Genomic DNA, 19,911 nt, shown 5'->3' on the forward strand with positions numbered 1-19,911 from the left:
GAACTTTTATGAATCGCACCAATAAATGTACCTGGACTGCGTAGAGGAGTGGGTCACCACAATATATATTAAAAACCCTGAACTTTTATGATTCGCACCAATAAATGTATCTGGACTGCATAGAGGAGTGGGCACTGGGCACCACAATAAAATATATAAAAAACCTTCAACAGGTCTGCATTACACTACACATACGGCTGCTCCTCCATCCTCTCCATCATATACATGTTGGAGTTTTAGCATGTGACAACCTCTTGTTTTTGATAATGTCAGTGCATTTTGAATATTTTTCAATTTGCCCCACACCACTGAATGTACTTTATCTATGATACGCATCTATCTATCTTGACTGCGTAGTGTGGTGGCCCCGGTACACAATTTGGTACCGAGGCCACAATATAATTAAAAAACCCTCCACGTGTCAGAATTCCACCAAAAAAGGGTATGGACTGCGTAGTGTGGTGGCCCCGGTACACAATTTGGTACCGAGGCCACAATATAATTAAAAAATTGGGCATCAACTGTCACCGTTGTTTAATATCTGATACACCTAAATATGGACTGCACAGTGGAGTGGCCCCGGTAGTAAATTTGGTGCCGGGGCCACAATACCTCCTCCAACTTCCAAGTGTAGTGTTTATAAAGACAGACAGCGTCGAAGTGTTATTAGTTGACTTTCTTAACCCTAAAATTGTCCCTGTTGCAAATATTCGTGCAATGGACAGTTACTTTTTTATTGAAAGACTCAAGCTTTCAAGTGTAGTGTTTATAAAATATAAACAACAATACAGTAGTTTTAGAGCACGTCAATACCTCTTGTTTTAAATTATGACAGGGCATTTTACTTTTGGTTTAATTTCTTGAATTTTTTTAAATTTGGTTTTACTTTTTGAACATGGCAAACGACTGTTGATTGGTCATATAATGCAAAAAAAAAAGGTCCAAGATGGAATTGTCCTTGGGCCCTCACACACACCCTTATGTTGTTGAAATAGGACATGCACACTTTAACAAACCAATCATTTCAGCGACAGGGCCTACCAAACAACTTTGGCTGAAATGATTGGTTTGTTTGGGCCCCCACACCAAAAAAGCTATTCATCTCTCCCTGTACAGACTAAACAGGCTCTACTGAGGCAAGATGTCATCCTCATCCTCAACCTCTGATTCCTCTCCCCCTACAGTGTGTACTTCCTCCTCATCACACATTATCAATTCGTCCCCGCTGGACTCCACAACCACAGGTCCCTCTGTAGTATCTGGAGGGCAGTGCTGTACTTCATTGAGGAATTGATTATTCATTTTTATAAACATCATTTTTTCAACGTTCTGAGGAAGCAACCTCCTTCGCCGCTCACTGACCAGGTTCCCCGCTGCACTAAAAACTCTTTCCGAGTACACACTGTAGGGGGGACAACTCAGGTAAAATAGAGCCAGTTTGTACAGGGGCTTCCAAACTGCCTTTTTTTCCTGCCAGTAACAATATGGACTGTCTGACATGTCTACTTGGATGGTGTCAGCAAAGTAATCATCCACAATTTTTTCTATTGTGACAGCATCCAATGCAGCGAGAGTAGACATGTCTGCAATGGTTGGCAGGTCCTTCAGTCCGGACCAGATGTTATCAGCATCCCCGCCAGTGCCTCTTTTGGGAAAACTGAGCTTTTTCCTCGCAGCCATAGATGTGGAAGAAAATGAGGGTGGAGCTGTTGGCATGTCACGGTCCTCTTCAGAGGACAATCTCCTGACCAGCAGGTCTTTGCACCGCTGTAGACTTGTGTCCGCCGGAAACAGAGACACAACATACGCTTTAAACCGAGGATCGAGCACGGTGGCCAGAATGTATTCCTCTGACTTTAAAAGAGTGACCACCCTCGGATCCTGGCAAAGCGTACGAAGGGCTACATCCACAAGAGCTACATGCTTGGTGTAATCGCAATGGCTTACCAGCTCCTCCCTCACTTTCTCCAGCTGCTTCTGCAACAGCCTGATCAGGGGAATGACCTGACTCAAGCTGGCAGTGTCGGAACTGACTTCTCGTGTGGCAAGTTCAAATGGCTTCAGAACCTTGCACAACACGGAAATCAGTCTCCACTGCGCTTGACTGAGGCGCATCCCCACTCCTTTGCCTATGTCGTAGGTGGCTGTGTAGGCCTGAATGGCCTTTTGCTGCTCCTCCATCCTCTGCAGCATATAGAGGGTGGAGTTCCAGCGCGTCACAACCTCTTGTTTGAGGTGATGGCAGGGCAGGTTCATGCTTTTTTGATGTGCCTCTAGTCTGCGGTAGGCACTGGCTGAATGCCGAAAGTGTCCAGCAATTTTGCGCGCCACCGCAAGCATCTCCTGCACACCCCTGTCACTCTTGAGGTAATGCTGCACCACCAAATTAATGGTGTGGGCAAAACATGGGATGTGCTGGAAATTGCCCATATTTAATGCCCGCACAATGTAACTGGCATTGTCTGACACCACAAATCCCCATGAGAGTCTAAGTGGGGTAAGCCACTGGGAGATAATTTCCCTCATTTTCTCTAATATGTTGTCAGCGTTGTGCCTCTTATTAAAGCCTGTAATACACAATGTTGCCTGCCTTTGCACGAGCCGCCATTTTGTAGTTGCTGCTACTGATGCAGCTGTTGCTGTTGCTGCGGAAGGGGATGCATCTACCCAGTGGGCTGTCACAGTCATATAGTCCTTCGTTTGCCCAGAACCACTTGTCCACATGTCCGTGGTTAAGTGGACAGTGGGTACAACCGCATTTTTTAGAGCACTGAGGACACTTGATCGTACTTCTCTGTACATTTTTGGTATCGCCTGCCTAGTGAAGTGGAATCTCGACGGGATTTGGTACCGGGGACACAATACCTCCATCAACCCTCTAAATCCCACTCCACTGATGGCGGACACCGGGCGCACGTCTAACACCAACATTGCAGTTACAGCCGCAGTTATACGCTTTGCAATAGGGTGACTACTATCGTATTTTGTGGTCATGGCAAACGACTGTTGGACGGTCAATTGTTTTGTGAAAGACTTAGCGGTCTTACGACTTCCCCTCTGGGAAGATGACCGACTAACAGCAGCAACAGCAGCAGTGGCAGTAGTAGGCGTACCGCTGCAGGATTCCTCGGATGAATCCCGTATTGAGGAGGACTCAGTCTGGCTGCTGACTTGGGCTGCAGGACTGAATCTGATGGAGATTGTGGAGGAAGTTGACGAGGAGGGTGTTGCTGGTGTGTATCCAACTGGACCACGGGATTTAGGTGTCCCTGTACCGATGAGGGTCCTAGCCCCAGTTCCTGAACTAACCACTGAACTATGAAGGTTATTCAGGTGACGTATAAGGGAGGATGTTCCTAGGTGGGCAAGATCCTTACCCCTGCTTATTTGAGCTTTACATAAGCTACATATGGCCATACATTGGTTGTCTGGATTTGGATAAAAATAACTCCAGACCGAAGAGGTGCATTTTTTGGTCTTCTGACCAGGCATGACGATGGGCTTTTTCATCCCATGGACATCAGCTGTTTCCCCCCCTGGTGCCTCATTTACAATAACCACATCACCATCCTCATCATCAAGTTCCTCCACAGCGCCAGCTACATCATCAATAGCCTCCTCCCGAGCCACCTCTTCCCGTACAGTGATGGGAAGGTCAGGCTTGACAACCACCAACATCCTTGGACTCGCCTTGTGGATTTGTGATAATTTCTCTTTAGAAGGCAGAGTTGTTTGCTGTTTTGTTGCTGACAGCATAACTCTCTTCAATTTTTTGTAGGGGGGGGGAGGAGGAGGAGGGCTAAGATCCGTGGGTGAAGCTGAACCACTAGTCATGAACACGGGCCAGGGCCTAAGCCGTTCCTTGCCACTCCGTGTCGTAAATGGCATATTGGCAACTTTACGTTTCTCCTCAGATGATTTTAAGTTTCTCTTTTTGCTACTTTTTCTTAACTTGGGCTTTTGTGATTTTACATGCCCGGTACTACGAGATTGGGCATCGGGCTTGGAAGACGACGTTGATGGCATTTCATCGTCTATGTCATGACTAGTGGCAGCAGCTTCAGCATTAGGAGGAAGTGGGTCTTGATCTTTCCCTACTTTATCCTCCAAATTTTTGGTCTCCATTATATGTAGCACAAGATACTGCAGAATGTGTGAACTTGGTAATATTGCAGTACCAATGGACTTATACTGCTGGATTGGTTTTGCAAATTTGGTTATAATTACCGTATATACTCGAGTATAAGTCGACCCGAATATAAGCCGAGGCACCTAATTTTACTACATAAAACTGGGAAAACTTATTGACTCGAGTATAAGCCTAGGGTGGAAAAGAGCGCTAATTTAAAAACCTAAATAAAAATGATAGGTTCAATCTATAAAATCATTTTTAGCTAAACCATAAATAACAGTAGATGACAAGGAACATTCATAAATGATTATAAAATCATTGGCATTGGGTACAACCTAACCTAAATAAAGGGGTAGGGATATACATTTAGGGATATAAATGTATGAACATGGTGGCTGTATTGTTTGTTTGTTCATAGAGAGAGAGAGAGAGAGAGAGAGAGAGAGAGAGAGAGAGAGAGAGAGAGAGACTAAAGCGCCATCTTACCATGAAACTAAATCCCTCCCAGGTAGTTTTCACATTATTTATCAATATCTGACTCCCATATTATGTATATCTATAATTTGGTAACAATTATACAGCCCATGTTCAATGCTATTTTGTGACCATTTATTCTTGTTCAACTGTACTACACAATATGTTAATCTCCGTATAGGTGAGATTATTAACTGGAGTTTGTGTAGAAATGGACATTCTCACCTTGTTTTCGTCTACAACTTCCTTAGAAATGTCCTGAATAATTTCTGGCCACAGAACGAGTAAAATTATCTGCAAAGGCCACACTGCTACTTTTCGTTTGTTGCTTTTAGCAAAACTATCCACCAGGTCAAACAATTTCTCCGCACAGTCTTGAGAGAGAGAGAGAGAGCGCGTTTCACTTACCCGGCAGTGGAACGCATATGCGTTCCAACAACAGGAAGTTCGGCATTTGGAACGCAAGTTTGCGTTCCAAATGCCGAACTTCCTGTGTTGGAACGCATATGCAGAAGTTGAAGCCGAGGGACCGGACACCAGGTAAGTTCACCCGTGTATAAGCCGAGTGCCCTTTTTCAGCATACAAAAGTATGCTGAAAAACTCGGCTTATACACGAGTATATACGGTATATATTTTTTTTTAATTTTTAATTTTTTATTTTTTTTTACTTTTTTTTTATTTTTTAAAAACTTGGGAATAATGGGGAAATAACTATGCCCTTAGAAGCACAGAGCACAGGACACAGCACCACTGGACTGAACAGGACACGGCACAGGACCCAGCAGCACTACGGAACTCAGCAGGACAGAGCACAGGACACAACACCACTGGACTGATATTGCAGAATGTGTGAACTTTGTAATATTGCAGTACCAATGGACTTATACTGCTGGATTGGTTTTGCAAATTTGGTTATAATTATATATATTTTTTTTAATTTTTTAGTTTTTATTTTTTTTTACTTTTTTTTTATTTTTTAAAAACTTGGGAATAATGGGGAAATAACTATGCCCTTAGAAGCACAGAGCACAGGACACAGCACCACTGGACTGAACAGGACACGGCACAGGACCCAGCAGCACTACGGAACTCAGCAGGACAGAGCACAGGACACAGCACCACTGGACTGATACTGCAGAATGTGTGAACTTGGTAATATTGCAGTACCAATGGGCTTATACTGCAGGATTGGTTGTGCAAATTTTGTGGTAATTAAAAAAAATTAAATTAGTTTTTGGTATTTTTTTAAATAACTTTTTTTTATTTTTTTAAACACAGGGGAATATTGGGGAAATAACTATGCCCTTAGAAGCACAGAGCACAGGACACAGCACCACTGGACTGAACAGGACACGGCACAGGACCCAGCAGCACTACGGAACTCAGCAGGACAGAGCACAGGACACAACACCACTGGACTGATACTGCAGAATGTGTGAACTTTGTAATATTGCAGTACCAATGGACTTATACTGCTGGATTGGTTTTGCAAATTTGGTTATAATTATATATATTTTTTTTAATTTTTTAGTTTTTATTTTTTTTTACTTTTTTTTTTATTTTTTAAAAACTTGGGAATAATGGGGAAATAACTATGCCCTTAGAAGCACAGAGCACAGCACACAGCACCACTGGACTGATACTGCAGAACACAGCACAGCACAGCACAGCACAGCACAGAACTAAACAGCACAGCACAGAACTAAAAAGCACAGCACGAGATCTACCAGGACAGAGGACCACCTAACACACCCTCCCTCTACCCTGATCAATGCCCGAGTGAAGATGGCGGCGACTAGCGGGGAATTTATAGGATCCGAGTATCGCGAGATCCGACAACGGGATTATGAGTCAGAGCCTCAGTTTCAGATTTGAATTTGGCGCCAATACCCGGATCTGTCTCGGATCGGCAACGTTCGGGTGGGCTCGGATTTCATAAATCCGAGTGCGCTCATCCCTAATTTTTATAAACTGTTTATCCCTATGTGATATATTCTTATATATTATATAATACATATATTATTTTGTTGCTACAGACACAGAAACGTTTTCAAAACTGTACTAATTATTTTGAATTTATTTATATTTTACAGTTAATAACTGTCAACTTAATGTATTCAGCTCACTGCTAGGTTGTCACATGACCTACAGATTACCTCACATGATGTCACAATACCAATGCCACCTCACAGAGCCCTGGTAAGTATAAATGTAACTGTCTCAGCATCACCTGCTCAGTATGTGTGAAGCACTAGTTGGATTAGCTCCCTTAATCTGAAAAATGGTGCTTTGCTCCTGCGGCTATAGCCGTAAGTTTTTCCTATTTGGAATCTTTGGACTATTGCTCCTTATCTGTGGAGTGCTAATGTGCATTGTCGGTGCCTGGATGTACCCTGAAGACCTCTGGCAAAGGCAGGAATGATCATATCTGTGATCCCCTGCAAAAAACAGGACCAGTGGTTATCCTGATTGCAGCAGGCTTCTTGGTAGCGGCTCACATAAAGCGGAGACGCAATACCCAAGAAAGAGACGAAACCGTTTCTGCTGTGGAAGCCCGACGACCGGCAAATCAGACTGTTTCGATTACTGTGGGTGAGTATTTAACAGTGTTATTTTGTAATACACTATAAAGAATATTGAAAATGTAATATTGAACAATGATTTTCACAACTTTCTTAATGTGAATACCAGGAATAATAGACTCATTTGTCTATTTTTTATCTTTCGCAGGTGAGAGAGTTTTTATCTTCCCTCCACCCCCACCCTCATATTTCTGTGACCCCTTGTCACCAGCAGAGGGTCAGGACGTGAGGAATTCGACCTGGAATGATGATGATCCACAATCCTATGACAGCTTGTTTAATATCAGGTAGGACAAAGCAAATGCCAATTTCAGGAGTGCAGCTACAGATTTATGATCCCTTAGCAAAATATTCAAAAGACGTCTATTTTAGTCTAAATGCACTGATATATGAAATTTATATGTGTGACTTTATTTTTGTAGGATGCTTCATACTGGAGATGATAGTATTTATACTATTCCGCTGCCAATTCCAACTGCGGAGGCAATTCCATCAGACGCCCCTCCAAAATATGAGGAAAGATCCTGGTATATGTGATCTGGGAACATCATCTTCTCTATAACAATCACTGGTCTGTTTGTCTGTCCAGTTAAGGACAGCTGGGGATTAGGGCTACTGGCGACACCCCAAAAACAAAAACAACACTGTGCAGCCACCTCGTGGGTGTGTTGGAAGAGCTGCTAAGCTGATAATTATTTTTAAAAGGTTGACAGTTACAACCAACTCATTGATAACTTAATACCTCTAAGATTTAAACCCAGGCAACACTGGGTACTTCAGTTAGACCTCAATAAGATCACGTGACCCTGCTGAAATATGATGAAGTGAGCTTCTTTATAGCCAATAAAATCTGTCTTATGCATAAAACACGGTGTCAGTTGTTTTTATACACACACCTTTTGCTTCTCCAGGTGAAAACAAGATCTATGAATAAGGGGCATATAATGGTAAAGTATATATGAAAATATGTAGTCATTTTATGGGCTGAACTAATATTCACTAATCACTAGCCACTAGTGGCATCACTTTGTGACCTGTGCCTCAGTGATGTCACCATTTTCTAGTGACCTGTGCCTTAGTGATGTCACCATTTTCTAGTGACCTGATTGGCCATGTTGTTATCTATAATAACATGCTGTACAAAATTTTGCATTTACTGTTTGTAGGAGAAGGGTATATTCTCTTTACATCATTTCCACTGTGGTTTCTTTGTAAGGTAGATACACCATGGCTGTCATACTTCACTATCAATATTTTTTATGATGTAAACATTTTCTATATGAATTTCCTGTGACCCTTTAAGACAATGGTGCAGAATAAAGTGGATTTTGGTATACTATAATGGAAAAGGATTATCTGTCATTTATAAACTTTAACCCTAGTAACATTCTATGTGATTGCAATAAAAATCTATTCATTATGCTACAAATAAACCAAACACAAATTGCTTTTAAAATTATTTTACATTCCTAATACCTAGGAGAATAAATTAAGTTTTCATAAATATTAAATATTGTCAGAGATATTTGGAGACTTGGGGAAACTTGTGTAATGTCAACGGGACATAATACCAATGATGTAATAATTTATATATATTTTTAGAGGATTTTTCCTGCTCCCTTCAAGTTCAACACCTCTAGGCTAGGCCCACTTGCCATTTAGATGTGTAAGACTATTTCATGCCAGTTTAAAGCAAGAAAAGCAGTGTTGGCTAACCTGTGACACTTTAGGTGTTGTGAAACTACAAGTCCCAGCATGCTTTGCCAATATATAGCAGCTTATTGCTGGAAGGGTATGCTGGGACTTGTAGTTTCACAACACCTGGAGTGCCACAGGTTAGGCAACACTGTCTTAAAATAAAATTGAAAAATCTGCGTTTCCTATCTGATTGCAAGATGTTGCTGCCACTTAGGGGAGAAAAAAGATGGGTGTGACAGAATGGACCGCCTATGCCACCCTGTCTGTTGTGTTACTGGGTACCAGTTAAGGTTGCCTTGCCTCTGGGTAACTGTCGCTGCTAGTGTACCCCATTGCTGGTGCACCTGGGCTGGTACCACTGACCTCTTGCCTTCAGATCAGGAATGCTGTGAATGGTTCCCCCCTGGCCTATCACACTGGCTAGAGCTGTGAGTAGCGGGCAAAGTGTTGGTACTGGAATGCTGAGTCCAAACCTCAGAACAGCCAGAAAACGGATTAGATTTGGGTCTAATCTGCAAATCACAGGAATTACAGCAGGGAAGAAGTTGTCAAAGCAGGATCTTGAAGCACATCATGTTTATTAGCTCAAGTGTCCTAATAAGGACAGTTCATACACTAGTGTAAGGGACTAGTGATCTCCAGAAGAACAGATGGTATAATACATTACATGGTCAAATAGCTCTCCTTTTTATACAGATTCAAATCCTGGCAGGAGGTAAGCCAGCCCCCTGATCCGAGATGGCTCCACAATGACTGAAATATGTAATTCAAAGCTTAACATCAGGATGTGAGATGTTCTTTAAACTTGGATTTTAAATGCAATTTATAATTAACAAAATTTACACTAATCTGTGATATCCTAAATCTCATTGATCAGAAGTTTCCTGTTACTTTATCCAGGCAGGATACAGTTAACGACTCTGTGCTGTGTAGTCAAGTGTTGGTCACGAACAGATGACAGAGATCTAATTAGCCTAATTGGGATTTCCTAAAAAAAGATTAAAAGAAAAAACGAATTTCCTCCCTTTGTCTCAGAAATAAGTACATTTCCTATACCAAAATACACACAATATAAATAAAATCAGTACCTTAATATCAAAAGTAAGTACATTTGCAATAATATCAATTAGTGCACTGAGCTAATAATTTAAATATATTTATACAATACATTTATTATAAGTGATCCAGCCACAAAGGGGACCCATTTAATATTCATATAATCCAACATATAGTGCTGCCACACATGATCTGACCAAACTTTATTAGTAATGCTTGTTTCTCTGTGATAAAATTATTTACTAACATTATAAAGACCTTATAACAATGGGCAACTCTCAATGAAACCTTTATGAAACCTCTGTGCTTATATATAGAGATGATCAGCAATATACACTATATGGACAAAAGTATTTGGCAACACTTATTAACTGGGGATGCTCAGGCTAAGTTTTTTAAAAACGGACCCTCCCGCCCCCCTCTGAACTTCACCAATCAAAGTACTGAGCTGACCTGGTTTGGTACCTACCTGCGTCCTCGGAACTAAAATCGTGTCAAAACTTCATTAGTGCACTGTAGGGTCTTGCGAGATTTGGATTCCATAAGTAATGGCTTTTGCCATTGCTAACATAGATACAGGGTTAGCAGACAGTGTTCTTGTCACTCTCCTGTCACTAGTGACATTGTTGAGTGCCACTGCTCACACAGAAACAGAAGGGGTGACAGTGCTGTTGTCACTCTCCATTCACATTGTTGAGTGCCATTGCTCACACGGAAACAGGAGGAGTAGCACTGTTCTTATCAGTATCCAATGACAAAGCTCTATGCCATTGCTCACACAGAAACAAAAGGGGTGGCAATGTTCTTGTCACTCTCCAGTCTCATAGCTGAGTGCTATTGCTAACAAAAAACAGGGGTAGCAGACAGTGTTCTTGTCAGTCTTCAGTCTTTCCAGTCACATTGCTGACACAGAAACTGGGGTGACAGTGTTCTTGTCAGTCTCCAGTATCATTGCTGTGTGCCATTGCTCATACAGAAATATAATGGGTAACAGTGCTCTTGTCACTCTCCAGTCTCCAGTGCCATTGCTCATACAGAAACAGAATGGGTAGCAGTATTCTTGTCACTCTCCAATCTCCAGTGCCATTGCTCACACAGAAACAGAATGGCTAGCAGTTTTCTTATCACTCTCCAGTCTCCAGTGCCATTGCTCATACAGAAACAGAATGGGTTGCAGTATTCTTGTCACTCAACAGTCTCATTGCCATTGCTCACACAGAAACAGGGGTAGCAGTGTTCTTGTCATTCTTCAGTCTCAGTGTCATTTCTTAGTGCCATTGCTCACACAGATACAGAATGGGTAGCAGTGTTCTTGCCACTCTCCAGTCTTCAGTGCCATTGCTCACACAGAAACAGAATGGGTAGCAGTGTTCTTGTCACTCTCCCGTCTCAGTGCCTTTGCTCAGTACCATTGCTCACACAGAAACTGAAGGGGTAGCAGTGTTATTGTCAGTCTCCAGTGCCATAGCTCACACAGAAACAGAATGACTAGTAGTGTTCTTATCACTCTACAGTCTCCAGTGCCATTGCTCACACAGAAACAGAATGGGTAGCAGTGTCTCTTGTCACTCTCCTGTCTCAGTGCCTTTGCTCAGTACCATTGCTCACACAGAAACTGAAGGAGTAGCAGTGTTATTGTCAGTCTCCAGTGCCACAGCTCAGCGCCATCAATATGGCAACCAGCTGCTGGCACCAGTCATGATGATACTAGTCCTTCTACGTCATCTATTAAAGCCTATTCTCAAGGGCATAGTGGGTTTAAGGGAAACTGAAATCCAAATAACAAGCTTTTACATTGGTAAAGAAAAAAACACCTCTCTAATAAAGGATAAGAAAGTTTACTGTAGAAAAATATAAATTGCCAACATGCCATTCTACCCAAACTATTAACAATAATACCATACATCATCCACACACAATATTAATTTATCCATGCAAAATCCACCATTACAGAAGTCATGGAATTTGTAGTTCATTTAACGGCAGAGCTGTCATGATTTTTGGGCAATTCTTTTAAACCAGACTTGATGTCAAAATGTTGTTGTGACTCATCTGCATCACCACTGGGTGTCTTGGCATAGCTACGTTTTTTCCTAGCAGCAGTTGCTAGAGAAACTGAAGGAGAATATGTCGTCATGTCATGTACAACTTATACTGTCAGCTTGCTGTTCAGGCGCTCATTGCATAACTTGTTATCTGGGTCAGAGAGATAAAGAAGACACAGCACTTAAACCTAGGATCAAGCACAGTTGCCAAAATGCAGTGATCTAATTTCAAGATGTTGATAACTCTTGGATCCTGGTGAAGCAATGCTTGATCTATAAGTCAGACATACTTAGCGGAATTGCTTTGTTTCATCTCCTTCTTCAATATCACTTGCTGATTATCCCAAAGTCTAATTAGGGGAATCACTTTACTCAAATGTCTGAACTCACTTCACAGGTGAATACTTCGAGTGGTTTCAGCACCTTGCACAACATGGAAAGTATTCTCCTCTGCGCTGGGCTAAAGTACATTCACCATCAAACTTTATACTCCTTGCAGCTGTTGCTATCTCCTACATGCTGTTGCAGAATGCCAAAAATTACCCAAAATATTTTGGGACACAGACAGCATCTCCTGTATGTCTCTGTCATTTTTGAAAAAGTTCAGTACCACCAAGTTGATTGTGTGAGTTAAAAAGGGATTGTGATGGAATTCTGCCTGCTGTAATGCTCTAACTATATTGGTTGCGTTATCAGACATCATATATTCTCAGGAGAGTCCAAGCGGAATAAGATATGTTGCACTTATATCCCTTAGTTTTTCAAACAGGTTGTCAGCTGTATGCCTCTTAGAGAAGCAAGTGATACACAGAGTAGCCTGCCTCTGAAAAATCTGGCATTGTTTGTTAGATGCTGTTACTGTTCCTGCTGCTGAAGGCGATTAACCAACTCAGTGGGCTGTCACAGTCATATAATCTTTAGTTTTCCCAGTTCCGCTGGGAACAGGTGAGGAATTGCTTGTCTAGTAAAATGGTGCTGAGATGGAATTTGGAAACGGTGACACAGGACCTTAATTAACCTTCTGCATTAATGGTGGATATTGGATGCAGATCTAATACTAGAATAGTCGCCATGTCCTCTGTGATATGCTGTGCGACTGGTTGACAGTTGTCATACTTGTTTACTCTTGCAAAGGATTATTTAACATTTAAGTGTTGTAAACTATTAGTAGTGTTCTTCTTGGTCTGCTTCTGGGTTGTAGATCCAACCCCAGCAGCAGGCGCAGCAGCAGTGGGCCTAATGCTCAAGGATTCTTCAGAGCAATCCTGGATAGGAGAGGCATCATCCAGCCTTAGCAACTTGATTTCAGGACTAACTCCGAGCACTAGTGAGGATATTGATGATGAAGGTGGTGGCGGTGTAGATTGCAGGTGCTGGGATCTTGCTGAGAGAAGAAAGCTAGCTGATGCTGGACTGCTTGTTGCTATCATTTTAGCATAAGTTTCTGATTTTCCCAAGAGCTTGCCATGAACTCGCTTCAAATAGCGTAACATGGATGAGGTTCCTAGATGGTTAATGTCCCTACCTCTACTGACTGTGGCTATAAAAATGCTACAAATGGCTAAACAACTGCTGTCAGGATTTGGGTAAAATTAATTCCACACATTCCATGACAATGGCCTTCTTCTTATCACCGGAAAGAACTGCTTCCACTGGTGCATGACTTGCCACTGTAGAGTTAATTAACAGCACTGTTAGTTTAGCTGCCTTAAGCCCATTAGTAGCTTGTTTTGTGGGGGCCCAAACAAACCAAGCACTTCAGCCACAAAAGTGGCCCTCCTTGTCGCTGAAGTGCTTGGCTTGTTAAACTGTGCATGTCCTTTTTAATGTCCAACATAAGAGTGTGTGAGAGGGCCCAAGCACAATTCCATCTTGCACCACTTTTCCTTCCTGACACAGCTGTGTGGCACTGCAATGCTTCCTAAATGTCATATACTGCCGTTTGTTGTGCCATTGCTCTAACCAACCAAGCTTGCTGCAGTTCATTGACAGCACTGTTCGCTTAGCTACCTTAAGCCCATTGTTAGCTTGTTTTGTGGGGACCCAAACAAACCAAGCACTTCAGCCACAAAAGTGGCACTTCTTTCACTGAAGTGCTTGGTTTGTTAAACTGTAGCTACTACCCCTCCTGTATCTGTGTGAGTTTATTAAACCTTTTTAACATATGGGTGGGTGGTAGAGATCAAGGACAATTCCATCTTGCACCACTTTTCTTTTCTGCCACTGCAATGTTTCTTAGATGTGCTATGAACTACCGTGTGTTTGTGTCGTTGCTCTGTCGAGGTTGTCAAATTTGTGACCTGTGAGGTTGTCAAATTTGACTGTAAGTGACTGGAAACTAGTGTTATTGAGGTTAATAATAATGTAGGAACAAAAAAATGCTAAATTATGTAATTTTAGCATATTTTAGCAATTTTTCCAAAAAATTTAGACCGAAAACCAAAAACAAAACACGTGAGGGTGTGTCACGGCTAAGGATAATTATGGATCCCCAGCCTCTACTTAGATGGTGATAGTAGAGGGTGGTGGAGACAGGACACAGTGGAATTGAAGTTCTTAACTTGAGAGCATCACCAGGAACAATAACACAAACGATGGTAGTGTGTTGCAACTTTATATATTGATAGAAGATACAACAGCAGTTATAAAAAATACAATCGTAGTCACAGATGCACTTCAGTTGGTAACCAATGGCAATAGCATGCGAAAATAAACAATATAACAGTTCAACGCTAGATGGTAATAGAACACTTGGATCCCACACGAACCACACAGCAGATGAAGGTGAACCACTGACACAGCTAAAAGTCCGATGAGAATAGTATGTAGACTTGGCTGATCCAAACGTATAATATGATTCACTTTAGCAGGTGGTTATAGGTATCACAATAGTTCATATAGCGGAACAAAGAACGTTATATGCTATCCAGGAACTTGGGTAAGCAGGAAGGTGTTGCCTAGAAGTACAGCGTGATAAGGAAATCCAAACTGAGCGTAAAACTACAGGTCACAGGAGATCCGGTTAACAGGTAAGCAAGAGTTCATCACAATTAGACGACAGCTGGTAATGCACACAACTTGTATTAAAATAGAGGCTCCCGGCTTAGCAGTATATTCATATTAACAGTCCAGCAATAATAATCAGCAGAATAATAATAGCCGTGCCAGACATAGAACCACAGATGACAAGAGAACTTGATTGTAGTTCAACATAGCATACCGCAACATAGGCAGCCGAGTAGAATAGTACTGGAGCCAATCAACATGAGCGCAGGTATAGCAGACAACTCACGAATAGTTCTGTGTGCATATGAATGACACCACGTAACTTCAGCTTGTAGATGAATCACAAACTGACATACAGCGGAGCCGATGGAGAGCAATGATGACAGGTAACTTCGGCCATCGATAGTATCCAGCAGATAGGCAAAAGGTCAGATATGCAACCAGAACCCACGGCAGTGTGAGTAACACGAAGATCAGACAAAGAGTCCATGATTACGGGAACTTGAAATAGTCCTCTAGGACCAATAGGCTTCAGAAGGAGGTCTCAATCAATATAACGAGAAACACCTATGGACAGGTAGGGACTCTGAAGCGAAAGCAAGCACCAACATAGGTCTTAAAGGGTAAGTCACAACGCCAGTACCTAGCTATGGGACCGGCGTGTGACAGGGTGGTTTTGTCAAAACCAAAACCAAAACACAAGGTTAATACAGACCCAAAACCAAAAAAAAAAATTACACAGGAAGAATGACTTTTACACAGTTGTTGGCATACTTTACATATTGTCACAATTAGTTTCCACATATTGGCCTCAAATAGCCTGGTATATTGCAAAAACATTTCCTACATCTGTTTTCACTACGCCCAAGATTTTTATATAGACACAGGCAAGGAACTTACACAAAGTTGATGTCTATGATTGAACTGACCCCTGTTAACACACCTACTGTAGATATCCAACATGTGCTGGCTTTCATAAAACAGTCCAAATTTTTCTTACTTCCATAACATTAAGTTGTTAAAATTCTAAGGGACTGGACACATGGACATTAATTCTATGCGTTCAACGTGCATTCTTAAATCCTATTAAATGTGTTTTAACACTGATAAATGAAAAAAATGGACTTTTACACACACACTTTCTGACAACCTTTCACTTTGACTTTAAATTTCGATGCTGCCTGCAGTGCCCACAAGGGATAATGCTTCGTAAAACACAATGGTCTATGGGAGTGGTTATTGAGTACAGGAATAGGTAGGAAAAATTTCATGTCATCTAGTGTGACAAATTAAGGAGGATTTATGCTGTACCTGGGGGAATGCTGTTGTTATATAAATACCAGAGATCCAAAACTTTATGAAAGTTAGTAACTGTATCATGGACAAAGCTTGTTATATATTCCATAGCATGCCATATACTATTAATGACTGCATTTGTGGATGGTTGCAAAGCATTCTTCCAGTCACTAGCTATTTGGAGTTTAGCTGTATTGCATATATGGCAGTTTACTTATCAGAGGATTTAATTATAGACCTGGCATGTTGGCAAAGTAATATAGTCAATGAGTCTTTGGGTAAATGAGTATCAGTAACCTGGGTGAATATGTTATCCCAAAATCGAGATATAAGTGGCAATCCCACCAGAGATGTAAAAAGGTTCCTCTTTGCCCACAGTTGTTCCAGCAAAGGTTACATATATGGTGGGAACCATATCCCATCTGGTCAAGATTTTGTTCTATCGTACAGCCTTATTGACAGAAGATTTTGTTACTCGTTGCCATATGAGCGACTATCCTTCCTGGTCAAGCTTGATCCCAAGGTCCTGTTCTCATGCTTGTTCAAATGCTTCCACAAATTGAGGGGAAGGAGACAAGGTAGAGCTATACAGTACTGAGATATAACCTTGTAACACAGGTGTTTAGATGCAGTGACGTTCAAATGGTTTAGGGGCATCTGAGCTTGAAGGGCTGTATCTGATCCTGTATAAAGCTTTTAATTTGGATGTGATAAAATTCAAGTGTGTGGAGAAGGTTATATTTGTTTCACATTTCCAGAGCAGAGTCTGGAGCACATTCCCCCAATATATGGGGAAATATATCCAAACCCACTGATAGCCCAGGTTGGGCAGAGACTGCATTAAGGCCTAGAGGAAAAGGTAGATGTTTCCAGATTGGTGTTAGTGGGGATGGAGATGATGATAGCTTTAGATGTTTGTTCAATTTATCCCATATCTCCAGTGTGAAACAAACTGAGGGAATAGTGTAAGCTGAGTCTCTTGCAGAGTCAAGGTAGAAATCTTGTCAATCTCTGATCCCTTGACAATACTTCCTCAATATCAACCCATTTTTGACCCCGAAGTCGCCTATCCTAGAAAGGATATGACTTGATTGGGTGGCATGATAGTAATTTTTAAATACTGGGAGGCCAAACCCCAATTGTATTTGGATTTAGCCAGACAAGTGTTACTATGTCTAGGCTTTTTGCCATTCCAGATATAGGTGCCACATAGGGATTGGAGTGAGCGGAGTAAAGAGTCTGGGGACTTTTACTGGTAAAGTATGAAATAGGTACAACAGCCTGTGCAAAACATTAATTTTAATAATATTGATCCTCCTAAATCACAAAATGTGGAGGGAATTACAACTGTTCAGATCACGTTTAAAAAAAACAATAGCAATGGAGGATAGTTAGCCTGGTAAAGTAGGCCATAATCTTTAGTAATTGATATGCCTAGATTTCGGATTGCAAGGGGGCGCCACTGAAAGTCAAAGTTGACTTCCAGGGGTTTTTTGTAGTTTGAGTGATGAGATGAAGGACAAGCGCTTTAGATTTGGGGAATTGTATACTTTATTTCCTAAGAGTAGGACATAATTCTCAAGTTGTACAAACAAATTGGGGAGAGAAATCTGTGGCAAGGACAAGGTTAAAAATACATCATCCACCAAGAGTGAGATTTTTTATTGTCTGAATTTTCTACATCTGGGTTCAATCTAGTCTTTGCGGTGAGTGATTCTATACATAATGCACAAATTAGTGGGATGAGATGGCAGCCTTGTCTTGTCACATTATTTAGACCAAACACTGGGGAATTCAAGTCACTTGTCTCAAATGAAGATGACGGGTTATGGTATAAAGCCTGGCTGCCAATTTTTCAGTGTTTGGAACATAAATGGCTAGAAGAGCCTATCAATGGCCTTCTCTGCATCTAAGGCTAAAATGACATAACTTTAACTTATTTACATGGGAAATCAAGTTCACCGTTATTCTGGAGTTGTCTTGTGAGGTTTGGATTTTAAGTGCCTATTTTACCTCCTTCTCTGTTAAATTAGAAAGAAATTTTATTAGCTAAAGTTTTGTTTAATTTATATAGGTTGCAACTATTTAGATTTTGCTGTATAACATCAAGAGTGGAGGGTAAAAAAAGAGGCATCTTTTTGTAAATGAGAGATTTACAGAAATGGTGAAAAGATTCATTTATTATAAATGCTCATAACTAACTTTTCCCTTTTGTCTCTTATGGCCATAATGGCTTGCGCTGTTTTGTTAGTTTTTAACTTGCGTGAAGGTATGGCATTATTACTTATTTATTTTAATACAAGGGGGTATATTTACTAAACTGCGGGTTTGAAAAAGTGGAGATGTTGCCTATAGCAACCAATCAGATTCTAGTTATCATTTATTTAGTACATTCTACAAAATGACAGCTACAATCTAATTGGTTGCTATAGGCAACATCTCCACATTTTCAAACCCGCAGCTTAGTAAATCTAACCCAAGGTCTCTTTTTATTAAGTGTAGGGGCTATTAATGTAGGGATGATGGAGCTATTAATATATCGCAAGGGCTAATAATGCATTGTGGGGTCTCAGTATTGAATGTGGGGCTAATAGTTTAATGAGTACTTGGGATGAAGGAGGCCTATTTATTAAACATCAATATTATTGAAGTAATGTTGGTGCTTAATGCTGAGGGGCTAGAGTATTCACTCATTGCTTGGTTTTCCATTAGGTCTATAGCACATATCTCTTTTTCAAACATTCCAGGATCCAGGGAAGCAGCAACAGAGTTCTATCTGAGGATCGGTGGGCAGAGACACACCCCACTGTGAAGCCCTTACGATGGCTGTACAGTTAATATGGCGCCTCCGTATTTAGCAAGGCAGGTAGTCCAGTGTGAAAATGTGATTGCATGGTTTAGCACACGGTGGATTGACTCTCTAGGAGACCTCTCATTAGCTGCCTGTGCTTTACAGTGCATGAATCCCTTTTCTGCACTGACTGTGATAGGTGCAGTTACTCTGTCTATGTGGGGCTCCTGCTGTTTGTTTGGCCTGATTCTGGTTCTGACCTTTCTGCACTGGGCTGACTATTCTCTACATCACTGCCTTTCCTGACCTTTTACCATTGGACTCTAACTGTTTGCTGGAAGGTGCTGGCTGGTGACATGTCGCCTTGACATTTCCGATTTCTGGATTTCTGACTGTCCTGATTTCAGTTTGCACATAGGTCCATTGCATCTTCTCCGGCCTATGTGAGTATTTGCTTTTTGCTGTTAGTCAGTTTCTGGCATTGTTTATTGGTGTCTCTTATATTTGTAGTGCCATTGATAATCCCAAAATTAACCTCTATTACTGTGTGCATAAGGCAAGGGGTTAACCAAGTACAGATGGGCATGTACAACCCTAAGTGAAAGTATGCTGCTACAGGTAAAGATCATGACTAGCCTATTCTAGACGTTCCTTCTGGAAATTCGGCATCTGTCAGAAGCAGTGGATAGTCAAAGCAGCAAGAACAGGTAGGAGAGTGCCAACTCTCCTGATTGTGGCAGGACAGTTCTGACAATGGGAAACTGTCCTATGCAGCTGGGCATCATCCTGACTGCATGAAAAGTCAGGAGGTACATCCTGCTTCATGCTGC

At 41.4% G+C, this 19,911-nt stretch overlaps 1 protein-coding gene across 2 annotated transcripts in view; it reads right to left on the reverse strand.

Moving 5' to 3' along the window:
• DOCK2 (dedicator of cytokinesis 2) overlaps window positions 1-19,911 on the reverse strand; it is a 699,501-nt gene that overhangs the window by 640,311 nt on the left and 39,279 nt on the right. The window lies entirely within an intron of this gene.

The sequence above is a fragment of the Mixophyes fleayi genome, chromosome 4 (assembly GCF_038048845.1).
Source record: "Mixophyes fleayi isolate aMixFle1 chromosome 4, aMixFle1.hap1, whole genome shotgun sequence".
Lineage (NCBI taxonomy): Eukaryota > Metazoa > Chordata > Amphibia > Anura > Limnodynastidae > Mixophyes > Mixophyes fleayi.